The sequence below is a fragment of the Rhincodon typus genome, chromosome 23, assembly GCF_021869965.1.
Source record: "Rhincodon typus isolate 14 chromosome 23, sRhiTyp1.1, whole genome shotgun sequence".
Classification (NCBI taxonomy): Eukaryota; Metazoa; Chordata; class Chondrichthyes; order Orectolobiformes; family Rhincodontidae; genus Rhincodon; species Rhincodon typus.
The window spans coordinates 23894858-23911398 of record NC_063354.1 but is presented as its reverse complement, the minus strand read 5'-3'; positions in this window follow the sequence as shown (position 1 = coordinate 23911398).

The window sequence follows — 16541 nt, the reverse complement described above, 5'->3', positions numbered from 1 at the left end:
TCAACCACATTGTTTTGGGTCTGGAGTCACATGTAGGCAGACCAGGTAAGGACGGTGGATTTCCTTCCTTAAAGGACATTACTGAGCCAAGTTGGTTTTTCCAAGAATGGTTTCATTGTCATAATTAGACTCTTAGCTCCAGGTTTTTTTTAAAAATTGAATTCAAATTCTAACACCTGCCATGGCAAGATTGGAATCCAGGTCCCCAGAACATTATCTGGGTCCCTGAATTAATAGTCCAGTGATAACACTCCTAGGCCATTTGATTTATGCATTACTTTAGACTACTTCAAAATAATAGCATTTGAAATCATAATGTCTTTTGTAGGATCTGCTATGAAGTTTTGGTTAATATGATGGGGGTGCTTCATGGACGTCCAGAATCTCGACACTAATGTAACACAGAAGCACATAGTTGAGGTAGGCAACTGAGGAACAAGGAAAACTAACAACACTTTCAAGGCAGTTTTGACAGATCTGATCAAAGTAGTCCTAATCCCAATAAGTAGACAAGTACATTAATAATTATTTTTTAAAATCAGATAGATCACACTTTCTTGCTGACTTTTTAACCTAATTTGCAAACCTGCACTCTGGCAGGTACCTTAGTATTGGTATGAGGTTACAAGCTTGCATGTGTCATTAGGAAAAACTGTCAAAAATTATAGGTTAAGTTTCTTAGTGATAAAGGTCAACGATAGTACTGTGGGTGACCAACTGGTCATTTTCTCATAATGCATTGCTGTTGCTAAACAGGTTTTGCATTGTCACTTTTTCCCAAACTAAGAAAATGATTTTCATTTCAAACTGGCTGACATATTATCTGAAAAGATGTGATCTAGAGATTTAACAATTCCAAGTAAGATGGATAAATGCACTAGTTACAGATATATAACTGAAAGTGATTTTTGTATTTCCATATGATTCACCTGCTGAGAATTTTCATGATTTTATGCTTTTATGACAGATATGTATCATTTGTGGGATAATTTTAATTATTACCTGAATATTAACACAGAAAATTCAAAGCATCAGATTACAGTAGAGCGCCACAGATAATAGATGAACCCTTTGCTTTGTACGTCTGAATTTGACAGCTTTAAAGATGAATTTTAATTGAGACGGGGATGTTGGGTGTTTCCACTTCACTTCCATTTATACAAGGGCAATCTAAAGAAACGGTTTAATGTGAGTCTGCATAAACTGACCTTGGGTGCTGGAGGTTAATAGAAAGTGACTGGCAGATGACAGATTACCTACCTGGTCATATCTGCAATGACACATCCAATGAAGCAAACGGTGACTAAAGTTTCTCTTTGGGAATGGGCTCATATACCAGTTTGGACTTTGCAGCTGTGGAAAGTGCCATCAACCAATCTCAACAAGAAAATAGATTTGGAGAATACCATGTGCTGTGGCATTACATTTAGAAATGCTTGAAGCCTCATTGCTATCAGGAGAGAAAAGTGAGGGGAGTTCTTCCGTGACATGGGGCCAGAAGGAGCTAGTTGCATTAAAATTCAGAAAAGCTTTCACCTGCTTGCTCAGGTACTGGGAGATGATGCTGTCCCACTCCTGCAGCCTTCAGGTCCTGCTCTGGCGTTGACCTGTTGCAGGCGATTGAGGCGTAAGAACCAGCATCAAAACAGCTCCTCACTCATCCTCAGGCAATGGAGCCAGTCTGGAAAACACTGGGTCTCCTGCATATCCCACGCATCCTGCGGATCCTCAGACAGCGACACTTCTGGGCGCTCCTTGTCCTCTGTGGTGGCTGCTATTGGGTTTGCCATTGGCCTAGTCCTCCTGCATCTACCTTCGTATCCATATCGACCAACAGATTTACAAGGATGTTGCCAGGGTTGGAGGGTTTGAGCTATAGGGAGAGGTTGAATAGGCTGGGGCTATTTTTCTCTGGAGCATCAGAGGCTGAGGGGTGCCCTTATAGAGGCTTATAAAATCATGAGGGCATAGACAGGGTGAATCATCAGGGTCTTTTCCACCAGTGTAGAGAAGTCCAAAACTAGAGGGCATAGGTTTGAGTTGAGAAGGGAAAGATTTAAAAGGGACCTAAGGGGCAACTTTTTCACGCCGAGGGTGCTGTGTGTATGGAATGAACTGCCAGCAGAAGTGGTGGAGCTGGTACAACTACAGCATTTGAAAGGCATTTGGATGGGTACATGAATAGGAAGGGTTTAGGGGGATATGGGCCAAATGCTGGCAAATGGGACTAGATTAATTTAGGATATCTGGTCAGCATGGATGGGTTGTACCAAAGGGTCTATTTTTGTGCTGTATGACTCTATGATTCTATCCCTCCAGCAGGGTGCACTGGACTCCAAGTGGAAATGACCTACATTGGGCGCAGGAGGAACAAAAAGAGGTTGTTAGAATTCAGAAGAATCATGCCCTCCAAGTGAGAGCTGAGCAGATTTCCCCACACAGTGAGACATGCTGCACCCTGAATATGATGGGTATGTCTCCATCATCATCCACATTGAGGCACAGCCTGTGCAGCAGCTTGGTGGAAGTGCTGCTTTGGTTGAATGATCACTGAATGTGAAACGGGATATTTATTTAACTTTGAGCTGAATACAGGAAACATTGAATCAATGTATAGAAGCAAAATGGCTGCAACTGTTGCCATATTGTGGGACGCTCAGTGTCCAAGGCATGGTTCTGGTTTTACATCTAATTGTGCGATTATATTTACTATTGTTGGCACTGTGTCCTATTTTAGCACAAGTTTAGACTATTTTTGTAATGTTTCTCTTGCTCCACAATTCTGCCAGCAATGGATATGAATGCTGGTTGGATTGCATATTCATAGTAGGTCTTTAGAACTCACTGAAGTTTGAGAAATGTTAATAGATATTTACCAATCCTTTCCTTTCATTCCTTTAGAACATGGAAGTGTATCATTGTAAAGCAGAAGTGTGACAGTTTGTTAGTCCTGGGAAAACAATATTGCTTTCAGTTTATTGGATATGAACATAAGAACATAAGAACGAGGAGCAGGAGTAGGCCAGCTGGCCCCTCAAGCTTGCCCCGCCATTTAATAAGATCATGGCTGATCTTTTTGAGACTCAGCTCCACTTACCCACCCCACTCACCATATCCCTTAATTCCTTTACTGTTCAAAAATTTATCTAGCCTTGCCTTAAAAACATTCAGTGTGGTAGCTTCAACCGCTTCACTGGGCAGGGAATTCCACAGATTCACAACCCTTTGGGTGAAGAAGTTCCTCCTGACCTCAGTCCTACATCTGCTTCCCTTTATTTTGAGGCGATGCCCTCTAGTCCTAGTTTCACCTTCTAGCGGAAACAACCCCCCTGCCTCCACTTTATCTATTCCCTTCATAACCTTATATGTTTCTATAAGATCTCCTCTCATCCTTCTGAATTCCAATGAGTATAATCCCAGTCTACTCAGTCTCTCCTCATAATCCAACCCTCTCAACTCTGGAATCAACCGAGTGAATCTCCTCTGCAGCCCCTCCAGTGCCAGTATATCTCTTCTCAAGTAAGGAGACCAAAACTGCACACAGTACTCCAGGTGTGGTCTCACCAGGACCCTATACAGCTGCAGCACAGCCTCCCTGTTTTTAAACTCCATCCCTCTAGCAATGACAGACAAAATTCCATTTGCCTTTTTAATTACCTGCTGTACCTGCAGTTCTACTTTTAGCGATTCATGCACAAGTTCACCCAAGTCCCTCTGCACAGCAGCGTGCTGCAATTTTTTACCATTTAAAACATAGTCCATTTTGCTGTTATTCCTACCAAAATGGATGACCTCACACTTATCAACATTGTACTCCATCTGCCAGACCTTTGCCCACTCACTTAGACTATCTATATCCCTCTCCAGACTTTCAGTGTCTTCTGCACGCTTTGCTTTACCACTCACCTTAGTGTCATCTGCAAATTTTGACACACCACACTTAGTCCCCAACTCCAAATCATCTATGTAAATTGTAAACAATTTAGGTCCCAACACTGATCCCTGAGGCACACCACTAGCCACTGACCGCCAACCAGAAAAACACCCATTTACCCCTACTCTTTGCTTTCTACTGGTCAACCAATCCTCTATCCATGCCAATACATTTCCTGTAATACCGTGCAACTTTATCTTATGTAGCAGCCTTTGGTGTGGCACCTTGTCAAATGCCTTCTGGAAATCCAGATACACCACATCCACAGGTTCCCCATTGTCCACCATGCAAGTAATGTCCTCAAAGAATTCCACCGAATTAGTTAAACATCACCTACCCTTCATGAACCCATGCTGGGTGTTCCCAATCGGACAATGTATATCCAGATGTCTTGTTATTTCTTCCTTAATGATCGATTCAAGCATTTTCCCCACTACCGAAGTTAAGCTAACTGGCTTATAGTTACCTGCTTTTTGTCTACTTCCTTTTTTAAACAGTGGCGTCACATTGGCTGTTTTCCAATCTGCGGGAACCACCCCCAGAGTCCAGTGAATTTTGGTACATAATTACTAGTGCATTTGCTATTTCCCCCATCACCTCTTTTAGTACCCTGGGATGCATTTCATCAGGGCCAGGAGACTTGCCTACCTTTAGCCCCATTAGCTTGCCCAGCACTGCCTCCTTAGTGATAATGATAATTTCTAGGTCCTCACCTGCTACAACCTTCTTGCCATTAGTTTTCGGCATGTTATTTGTGTCTTCCACTGTGAAGACCGACACGAAATAATTGTTTAATGTCTCGGCTATTTCCTCATTCCCAGTTATTAAATTGGCCTTCTCATCCTCTAAAGGACCAATGTTTACCTTCGCCACTCTTTTACGGTTTACATATTTATAGAAACTTTTGCTGCCTGTTTTTATATTTTGAGCTAGTTTACTCTCATAATCTATCTTACTTTTCTTTATAACTTTTTTTGTGGCTTTCTGTTGGCCTTTAAAGATTTCCCAGTCTGCTAGTTTCCCACTAATCTTTGCTTTTTTGTATGTTTTTTTTCAATCTGATACTTTCCTTTATTTCCTTAGACATCCATGGCTGGCTCTCTCTTTTCCTACAGTTCTTCCTTATCACTGGAATATACTTCTGCTGAGCACTGTGAAAAATTGTTTTGAAAATCCTCCACTGTTCCTCAATTGACCCACCATAAAGTTTTTGCTCCCATTCTACCTTAGCTAACTCCTTCCTCATTCCTTCATAGTCTCCTTTGTTTAAGCACAGGACTGGATTTAACCTTCTCACGCTCCATCTGTATTTTAAATTCGATCATAGTGTGATCGCTCCTTCTGAGAGGATCCCTAACTGTGAGATCATTAATTATTCCTGTCTCATTACACAGGACTGGATCTAGGATAGCTTGCTCCCTCGTAGGTTCCATTACATATTGTTCAAGGAAATTATCGCGGATGCATTCTATGAACCCCTCCTCAAGGCTGCCATGACTGACCTGGTTTGACCCATGATAATTGCTGTACCATTTTTACATGCATTAGCTATTTCTATATTTATTGGCCGTCCCACCACGATGTCATTATTTGGTGGCCTATAGACCACACCTATCAGTGACTTCTTCACCCTGCCATTCCTAATTTCCACCCAAATGGATTCAACGTTTTGTTCAGTAGAACCTATATCATCTCTCACTACCGCCCTGATATCATCCTTAAAAATCAGAGCAACACCACCTCCCTTACCTTCCTGTCTGTCCTTCTGAACAGCTTGATACCCCTGGATATTTAACTCCCAGTCATGACCAATCTGTAACCATGTCTCTGTAATGGCCACTAAATCATACCCATTTGTCGTGATTTGCACTGTCAACTCATCCACCTTGTTTCCAATGCTCCGAGCATTCAGATAAAGTGCCCTTATGCCAGTTTTTGCACCTTCTTTTCGGGTCCTATCACGTCCATTACTAACAGCTCTTGAGTTCTCCTTCCCTTTAACTTTTTTTCTAATTTTCAATGGAGTTGAAGCTTCCTCGTCACCTGCTAACCTGCTACTTTGCCTTATATTAATTGTTATTCTCCCTCTACGCTCACTTCTCCCTTCCCCCCTACTTACTCGTTTAAAGTCCTATTAACCACCCTACTTACCCTTTTCGCCAGAACACTGGACCTGGCCCTGTTCAGGTGGAGTCCATCCCAGCGGTATAGATCCCTCCTGTCCCAGAACTGATGCCAGTGCCCCATGAAAAGGAAACCGTCTTTCCCACACCACTCTTTTAGCCACGTGTTTACTTCCCTGATTCTCGCCTCCCTATGCCAATTTGCACATTGGCTCGGGCAGCAATCCAGAGATTATGACCCTTGAAGACCTGTTTTTTAATTTTGTTCCTAGCTTTTCATAATCCCGAAACAGGTCTTTTTTCCTAGTCCCGCCTATGTTGTTGGTACCTATGTGGACCACAACAACTGGATCCTCCCCCTCCCTCTCTAGTATCCTCTCAAGCCGGTCAGAGATGTCTTGCACCCTGGTACCAGGCAGGCAACACACCATGCGGGATTCTCTATCCTGCTCGCAAATGATACTGTCTATCCCCCTGATGATGGAATTCCCTACAACTACAATCTGTCTTTTTGCTCCCCCCTCTTGAATGGCCTCCTGGACCATGGTGCCATGGTCAGTTGACTCATCCTTCCTGCAGCCCTGTTCCTCATCCAAGCAGGTAGCAAGTGCCTTTATTCCTATTATATCCTTTATTCATTCACGGGATGAGGGCGTCACTGGCCAGGCAGCATTTATTGCCCATCTCTGATTGCCCAGAGGGCAGTTGAGAGTCAACCACATTGCTGAGAGTCTGGAGTCACATGTAGGCCAGACCAGGTAAGGATGGCAGTTTCCTTCCTTAAAGGGCATCAGTGAACCAGGTGGGTTTTTCCGACAATTGACAATGGATTCATGGTCATCATAGTATTTTATTGAATTCAAATTCCACCATCTGCTGTGGCGGGATTCAAACCCGGGTCCCCAGAACACTATCTGGGTCTCTGGATTAATAGTCCAGCGATAATACCACTAGGCCATTGCCTCCCCTGTATGTGATCTTCTAAAATGGAGATTTATCTCCAACATATCCAGCATAAATCAAATAGATTAGGTGACCCAAGTTACCTACCTGCTCTGGAGCTGTCTGGAACTCACTACCTCTAATTTTAACCCACTCCCTTGATAAGTTTGCAAGGATAATTGGCCAAAGCCACCTTGTGGTTGGGCATCAATGCCACCACCAAGGTCCCATTGCAATTTCTTAATTGGCCTGAGCAGACAATCCATAGTCCACTGATTGTACACTAGTAAGACTGAACCCTGAGAATCCGGTGACTCTCCCACTGGGACTATTGTGTGGAATGACCACTTGAAGTCCACACCAGGGGAAGATCAATTTCATATTGTGTATGTTGCCCATTCAGAACTTGAGTTTAATGCTAAACTGTTAATGCCAAAAATTTGCATCCAGGAAAATAAAACCTGATCTGCATTAAGAGATCTTTATGCTAAGAAAGGTTATTATCTATCGACTTTTATTTATCTGTTAAGACATTTCTACCAAAAAAATGATAGACCTTGCTGTCAAAGTTCAAAAGTGAATGCTTTTTGTCTAATCAGTACACTTGCTGTCGCCGTCGGCCTGTATAAAACAGGGTGTTATTAATGGTAATGGTAGGTTTTGGTGGTGATATGAAACTGCCAAAAATAATAAAATTTGGTCTGTGTTTATAATAGGTGTCCATTATATACCGTCAACAAAAGTTAAGATGACACCCAGTGAGGCATTGGGAGAAGTAAAGACTCAAACCAAGTCCTCCAGAATTCTGGGGAATTTAGGGTCTCACCTCCTATCCTCATACCTCCAGAAACATCCATATCTCATTACTACATTAAATATAAAACATTGATATAGTTCCATAAAAGACACATTCAATTTGAAAGGAAAATCTCTTACAAAAATGAGTAGACCAATAATCTCTTCAGCCCAGTCTGCAGATAAATTTCCTTTCTGAGCAACAAATAAATGCAAGAAAGGTATCATCAAAAGGTCAATTAATAAAAATACAATCCCCTCCATTGTACCTTGCACTCTGGGCAAATGGGAGAGGAATAAGGTCTGTAATATTCCTTAAAGCCACTAGGTGGTACAAGAGGGCAAGAGAGGCAAGCATATTGATGCTTCTCACATGAATGGCTGAGATAATACAATAGCGGTTTGTAGCACTTGGAGTTTGATTTATCAATATGGAAAATAACCTGAAGTAAAGCAAGAAATGTTTTCTTCTCTCTGAAGACTTGCAATATGCATAGCTAGACAGTATGATGGAACAGAGACATTTGAGTGTACAAGAAACAATGTTTATTTCATTTTCTTTTACTGAGATATGAACACACGTCTGGTTCTGGCTTTGTAACTTTACATTTCTTTCATCATAGCTGGAATGAAGACTTTAAATTGTTTCTTTCCTGTGCATTTTCTAGGCTAAATTTTATTTTGCACTATTCATGTAGGACTGTCAAAACTAACATTGTGCCAGAGGTAACAAATTGGATATGGTTTGAAAATGAAGGATTCAAGTTCAAGCTGGTGATGAGGAGAGAAGGTTTGGATATTGATTTATTATTTGCTGATGATGGAATATTCATCAAAACCCTACATCAATAAGTAATATTTCAATATTATAGACACATGTGACAGAATTTTTCTGGCAGGTTTTGCAGGGGGTGGGTCCTGTAAAATACCCCAGGTGACCTTCCCACCACGCAGCTACCCCCAATTATTACAGCCTGAGATCTCACAATGGGTCAGGTGAAGACTTGAATAAGGCCCTTCCACAGCCAAATCAGCAGCTTCCTGCCACGCTGCAATTTTAGGCTGATGGCTGTGGGGCAGAAGAGGAAATCTGGCAAGTTAGCCTTTTCAGGTCTTAAAAAGTGGGAACTATGTCCGTCACCTGCCCCATTTCTCAACTGGACTCACTCCCAGTTTCTGCCCCGTTCCTGGATACACACTCATCTCCTGTTCTATCCGGCCAAAACCCACTCACTCTCCTTACTTCCCAAAGGGCCTCACCTCCTGTCCCCGCTGCATGAACTGCTCCAACTCCCATTTCCCCCCCACTTTACCTGGTCCTGGGCTCCCTGCATTTCAAATATGGGGGACACCCACTCCCAGGTGGCACTTTGGAACTGCAGAATTGGCAGCCAATTATAACGCTCTGCAATGGGATGTCCTCCAAGTTAAGGGCAGAAGTCCTATCTCCAAACAAATAATGCTGTCATTGGTGGGGGTGAGTGTGACAGAAAGCTTGCCACCTAAAAAATCCTGCCCGTAGGAAAATTGTGGAGAAAGGTTGCCTTATTTTTGTGAAAAAACAACTTGTCTGGTTTATATTCTTGATATTTTTGTTTTGCATTGCAAAGTGAAGGAAGAGATAGCCTAGTACTGCCCAAATACAACCAGTGTGTGTTATTCTTTGATCAGTACCATAATGTGGTCAAATAACATAGGCCCAGCCTCTGCCGTAGCATTTTTCATTTAACTACTAAGATAATGGGCAGAATCTTCCCAGCCCATAAACAATGTGGATTGTGAGAGAAATTTGGGAGAATCACCTGAGAAGTTGAGTGAGCCTTTTCTCCATGTCAGAAGCAATAAGTCCCATTACACAGATTGAGACATTATTCTTGCTGTGAGCAGCGAGAGGCCTATTCACATGTATTATCATGTTCAACACTACCTAATCTTACTTTCTTAATATGCTAGGTCCCATTCTGTTACCCAACAGTCATTTCTTGAAAGGAGGTAAATGATTATTTAACCAGACATATTTTTTACAACAATCAACAGTATTTATATGGGTGCTATTATATCATGTACCATACTGAGGTTTGAACCGATGTTCTTTGGGATTCTGGATTGCGAGCTCAGTGACATTCCCCCATGTCATCATCTCCCCGCCTCTTGCAGTAGTTGAGTGGGTTGTGGCGCATAGGTGCCTATTTTAAGGTTGTCAGCATTTATTACCCAAAATGCAGTTTCAGAATCAACCATATTGCTGTGGTGTCTGGAGTCACATGTAAAACAGACTGGATTACACAACCCTAAACTGAAGTGGGGCGTAGATACAATGCAGCCTATTCTTTGGTGCATTGGTGGAACAGATGATTAGCCTGTTGGAGACGAAATTCTACTGCTCAGACTGCACAGGTGGGGGCCTGCGATATAACCTAGAGAGAGCTGCATATTGCTAGCATGTTGTGTTTTGCACAATCACAGCAGGCAGTGAGGGAATGTGATGGATACTGAGGAATTGGGAAAGTTCTTTTCAGGAGGAGTAGAAGGAACATTGTCTTCTCCATGAAAGAGTACGGCTGCATTGGGTGCTGCAAGCCAGACAGGACTGAATTGACACCCGGTTCTAGTAGATGACAGACTGTCGTGGTAATCAATCACTGGTTATACATTTGTTGGTGCTCAATATGCAAGCAGTTGAGTTGTGTTCCGAGAGGCAAATGCAGTTTCTGCTTGATTTCTATTCCGTGTTGGTGGTTGTTAATATTTTGAATTGGTTGAAGGCTGTTCTGTAAGTGTAGCTCCACATTGAGCAATGAGATGCTGGGCTATGGTGGAAAATTGAGAAAGCATGGCAGTGATTTTGAGGGCTTGTAAGATGGGATGTGGTTGTGTGTATGGTGAGTTGTGTGGCCTGGTACTTAAACAGCCATAGGTGTAGTAATGAGCAGTTGTGTGCTTAAGGAGATGTCAATCATGCTATCTACATGCCATGAGAAGCATTGGTTTGCAGCTGCTGTGGCACTACATTGACAGTGAAGGACAACTCTGGGCTACTAACTCTTGATCAGGTGCAGGATGGCACTGGCCCCAAGGATGCCATTATATGCTAGGGGTATCCCAGCAGTGGTGAGTATTTTAGGCTAATGGGAGTTGGAGAATTGGGCTAGTATCAGCCAAAGGGGATACCATGGGTCCTTGGTGGATAATTAATGAAGTGATTTGGGACAATCTTGTGAAAAAACCCACTAGATCTCACAAAAAGAAACCTTCCATGAAACTTGATGAAAATGACACTTTGCCAAAATATGGTAAGATTCAGGCCATTGTGTTGTATCAGTGAAAATTATTCAAGGTATTTTCCATCCATTCCCTTACTATGGAAGAACTTCATTGGTAAATTGTTCAGGTCATTTGGGTAAGGATAGAGTTCTCCATATGAGAGGTATCAGGGAAAATCCTGAAGGTGCTCTGTGATTTAGGACATTTAATTCATTGGCAAACATCGATATGCCTTTTGGAATTTGTCATTATTTTCATACTTGGTTATGAAGAAATTGTCGTGGGAAATGTTGATTATTGATTGTAGTATAAGTGAATTCCTCTGGTATTAATGAAATATTATAATCTTAGCAGTTTGAAAATTAGTAGTTTTCATTTTTTGATCACATTTTCTTTATAATATTTCAATATAATCATGCCAAATTAAGTTGCAATTTTGAAAAAGAGGTATAATGCATTTTCTTGGTTAAATACATGCTTTCCATAATCCAGAACATTATGTGGAACCTTGGACTTTGTTCGAGCTTCATAAGAATCTCAATGGACAATATTGGTATATTGCCCTGTACTTTAATATGCCAAGAATATTTAAATATCAAAGTTTTAGCCTGCATAATAGGGAGGCAAGCTGTTACTCATTTTAATAATTGCTCAAGAGATTAGAAACATTTAAACCAAAGTAATTTAGTTCCAAACCATTATGATAATTCAGCACTGGAACTACATACCTTTTCTTCACTATATTGCGTGTTATTAAAATTATTTTCTGCATTGACAATAAACAACTGCTTTATTTTTATATGGTAACTATGTGATTAACAGAAACTAGTTCAAATTACTATCGTTTTTCCCTTTGTGTATTTAACAGGTTCATAAAAAAAACAATACTGGAGGATAGTCACAATGAAGATGAATACAGAAGTTTAAATCCATTTCTCTTTTCTGGTTTTGACATGAAGTGATCAAGGCTGTAAACCAGTACTTGGGTGTAGTCATTAAGAAGATAAATACATACAAGTTTAAAGCCATTCCATGCTAATGTTCTGGAAGCGCTTGATTGTGTCTGTGAGGATTCATTGATATGCAAACAAATTTGCATTGGTGCTGTTTAGAAAATTAATAATTATGGATCATTGACCTTCTCTTCCACATTTACATTTAATTGAGGGTTGCTGTAAGCTCATGGTATGAAATGATTTGTGGGGGACAGATTGGTTCAGTGAATTAGCTCGCTGTCCTTACAACTCTGTAACTTGGGTTCAAATTCAGGCCAGACAAATGGGATGAACATATTTGAGTGTTTGTGTGTGTGTGTATATGTGTTGATGCCTCATCTATAATAATATGTCAAAAAGTACATTTTTGTAGTCTCGATCAGGGTTTAGGTTGATCTAAGTTCACTGTTTGAAATCATTTATAATTCAGGACCAATGAACAGCAAGTTTTCAGCCTCCATTAACAAGGTACTGAAGAGTGGGAAATGGAAAAATTTGCATTGATGTGGTAGAGAGTGCTCTTATAAGGTTAGGAGCAAAACATATTAGGGCAAGGTGGAAAAAACATTGCTTTCAATCTGAATTTATGTAGCTGATGTGGGAGAATTTGGTGCTGTTAATGGGAGACAAGAGTATTGTTGTCCAAACATCATAATTGGAATAAAAGGACCCCAAAGTAAGGGTTTCAAGTGATTGTCTAATGAGAGGCTCTATGAAATCCATTAAGATCCTGGGGTTGAACCATGGTATGTGGTGATTGGGTTTGTGACAATCAGCACAGCAGGAGGGTAATCAAACTGGTCACCATGCCCCTATTGAAGATGGGAGAAATGATCTCTGTTTTCATCAGTGCACTCTATTCAGTGACCCCCATTAAAATGTACGTGTAGACATACAAGCCCATAGGAAAACTTTGGGAAAGTGTTTCTTATTTTTGTGTAAAGAACTTACATAATTTATATTCTACAAGTTTCTGTTTTGCACTCCAAACAGAAAAAAAAGCTGGTTTAACACTACTTGAACACAACCTAATATAACACATATTTCAATGCGTTGTCATGATAAAACATGGACGGTTAATTTTCAACTTCAAAATTCTCATTTTAATGCCTAAGACCTTTGTGGATTAAAATGTTTTTGTTAAAGAAGAAGAAACATGAATCTAAAATAGCTGTAGTGATCACCAGACCACAGATTGAGGAAATAATCAGGAACCCAATTTGGGATGAACAAAATTGTCTGAATTGAAATCAAAACATTTTTCTAAAGGCATGAAACTACCTAACGGAGTCTGTCATCAAGAAACCCACATCTCCTGTTTGAATTTACATTTGTATGAGCAGTTGCAATATATTGGACATCAATAGGTTATCTGCAAATATCCAGCTTGGAAAGTCAATGGAGCCAGATTCAGCAATTTACAAATAAACCATATTTCAGTAACTGCTTGGCAGAACAGCGGAGAGAGGAAGAAAATAAATTGGCAACAACAAGGGCAAGAAGACTCCCTCTCTCTTTCTTTTTCTCTCTCTGTTTCCTTCTTATCAATTTGAAAGCACTGGTGATGAAATAAATCAGAAAAACATCCATTCACTGACCACTCAAAGGCCCTACAAATTTGCTACCAATGAGGATACAAGATTTCAGCTAACCAGCCATGGTAACAACTCAAGACCCTAAGCACTTTAGTAACTACATATTTGTTGTCTACCTATTGTACTAGATACTTTCCCCTTTTTAAATTTCAAAGCTGAGTTCCTGTGTATGCTGGATATTACATTTTAATATTTTTATTTAGCTTTTAGTGTTAGTAATAATGAAAGTCCATTTTCTTTCAATAAAGAAAACTGTGTTCCCTAATTTTGAGTAGTATTTTAACTGAAATGTGTTGCATCTATGCGCTAAAAAGAGATAAAAATGTATCTAACGTAGGAGGTTAAATTGAGAGGAGCCGATTTACCACCTCCTTGCCTGATTGTAGCGAAGTACATATTTGTCTGCATGGGTCAATCAATGACAAGGCCCAATTGTTTACAGAAACTGTATAGCTTCCCATTGACAATCTGTTGCCTATGAACAAAACTTTCCCTGAATTCTACTTTAGGGGGAGAAACAGCCATGGAAATGCATTCCAGCTGTGAATCCATCAGTACAGCATTGGGGGATGGGAAATTGTGAGTGGGAAATAATACTTTTAATCTATTTGTGTGGGACTAAAGTGAATTTGTCATCCATCTAGGAACTGTTATGTACAACTAAAATGTATTACAAATTCTTTGAGATTTAAGCAAAAAAATTCCCCAAAGCATCAACTGCAATTTTTGATTAAGTAAAAATCAAACAAGGTGTGCAATCTTTGGTATGGCAGCCATTTTCCTCCTTGTGTTATTGATTCAGTTACAACAACAATCAAAGTTACTTGATAAATACTCAGAATTGTTCAGAACATTTGGCAGGGTCCTCCTACTTTTAGTGAAATAATCTTTACAATGGCTTTATTTATTTATTCTGACTACATGATCACATTTGTCTCATGTTGGGGTAAAATTTGGAATGTTCAGGAATAAATTCAATTGCAGTAATGAAGTAGAGTCCTGCTGGTAAAAGTCTTATTCTGAAGTAAAACATGATCAGACTTGAACTGTGAGGGTGTTGTAGTCAGACAGCCAGCTGCTACATACTGCTCCAACATACGTACGAGTGGGAGGCCAATTGGGCAGCAAATGGTTGGCCTGTCCCCTTTGGAATTACATTCTAATCAAAGAATCAACTCCCTCAAAAGAAGCAACAGTACAAATGCACTCATTTTCGACAACTGCTGGTGTCATAATGCAAGAGCAGATTATGACCCCCAGGTTTGATTCAAAGCTTATAGTTTAGCACCTTTGAAGGAGGAGTGAGCAGCAAAAAATCTATGCTGGTTTACTTCTGTAAAGTAGCTTTATGTGATGAAAAGTTTAACAAGAAAAATGGCTGGTCATTGACAAAACAAAATGGAATACGTTTAGTGAGAACTTTGTTCACTGAACAGATATACTTCTGTACCCGTTCATGAATTATAGGAGAATTTACTGCCTGGTTATCTCTCCATATAAAATCTGTGAAAATGCTTTTTCTCATACTGCTCAAGGCAACAGTCAAGAAGTTGCAAAGCTCATAGAAATGCTCTCCCTGCCAGCTCTTTGCTCAGATTTAGATTAAAATACTCTGTACTTGTATGACATCATAGTCCTTTGGACATGTTAATCTAACAAAATTTGCTTTGCTTTAACTTAACATTAGGAAGGGCCTGGGATAAATTGGATCTCCTGCTTGCTTCAGTCCAAGGATTATTTTTCCCTCAATTTATTTGTGGAGATGTTGATACCTGTGTCATTACTCCTAGCAGCTAGTTTCTGTGCCCAAGGTGAAATACTTGCGTCAAATTTATTTATTAAGTTGTTGGGGAAAAATCGGTCGTGTTTGCCATGAAGCTTCCTGCACTATGTTTTAATTGTATGCAGAAAAATGAGGAGTAAATTATCAACAGTGAGCCAGGTGTATGAGGTGGTGAAACCTGCCGATCTTCAGGCAGGGAAATCTGCACCACTTCTCTAAAATTATTCATTAATTAACCAATAAAATGTCACACTTGCACGCTGAGTTTTCATAGCTAAAATTATGTTGCTTCATAGAACTATTTTTGAAGTTTATTCTGAGAAAGTATAAACCTAAAAATGATTATGACAATACTATGCTACAGCATTGAATTAGTTGGTTTACTTGAAAGGAAAGGAGGGGTTGAGAGTAATATTAATGTTTTAGTTCTAGAGCTAACCTATTTTCTTCCATTAAAATTCCTTCATATAATTACTGTAACTATTATTCCTTTGACCAGCATCTGTTCATGCAACACTTACTTGACGTGTTATTTTTTTCTTAAAATCTGTAAATCAGGTTTAAAATAATGAATTAATTCTGAATCTTTTCACTGCATATACATTATTAACTAATTATTTAATGGTCTTTTTAATCCAAAATATAAATTTTTATTCTTATTGGCCTAGATCTTTTGGTCTCCAGATCATTGGAGACTGGATACACAGCTTAAGATTTGGGTGTCAAGCCTTGGCACATGTCATTCTGATAAGAGGTTCTGTTCCTATATCCCTGCTCAAAAGTCTCAGACTCACTGAATTGACTGATTAAACCCCTTCACATTACTAATGCGACAATACTATGGTTTTAAGAGATGTATTTTGTCCTTTTTTAATAAAGAAAAATTGGAGACAGAGGTAACAAGTAGTCTGTTCAAAACCAATAAAGTAAACAACTTGTGAGGGCTTGGAATTTTTTTAAAAGTTGGAACTATAGAAGCAGCCTGAATGGATGGGGTCAAGCTCCTACAGAACCAGGATTTTAGTTTTAACTTCCAGTAACATTTGCTGGGGCCTCAAAGTTGGATATGGAAGGTCTTATTCCTCTTTGTTACAGCTAAAAGTTGGGATT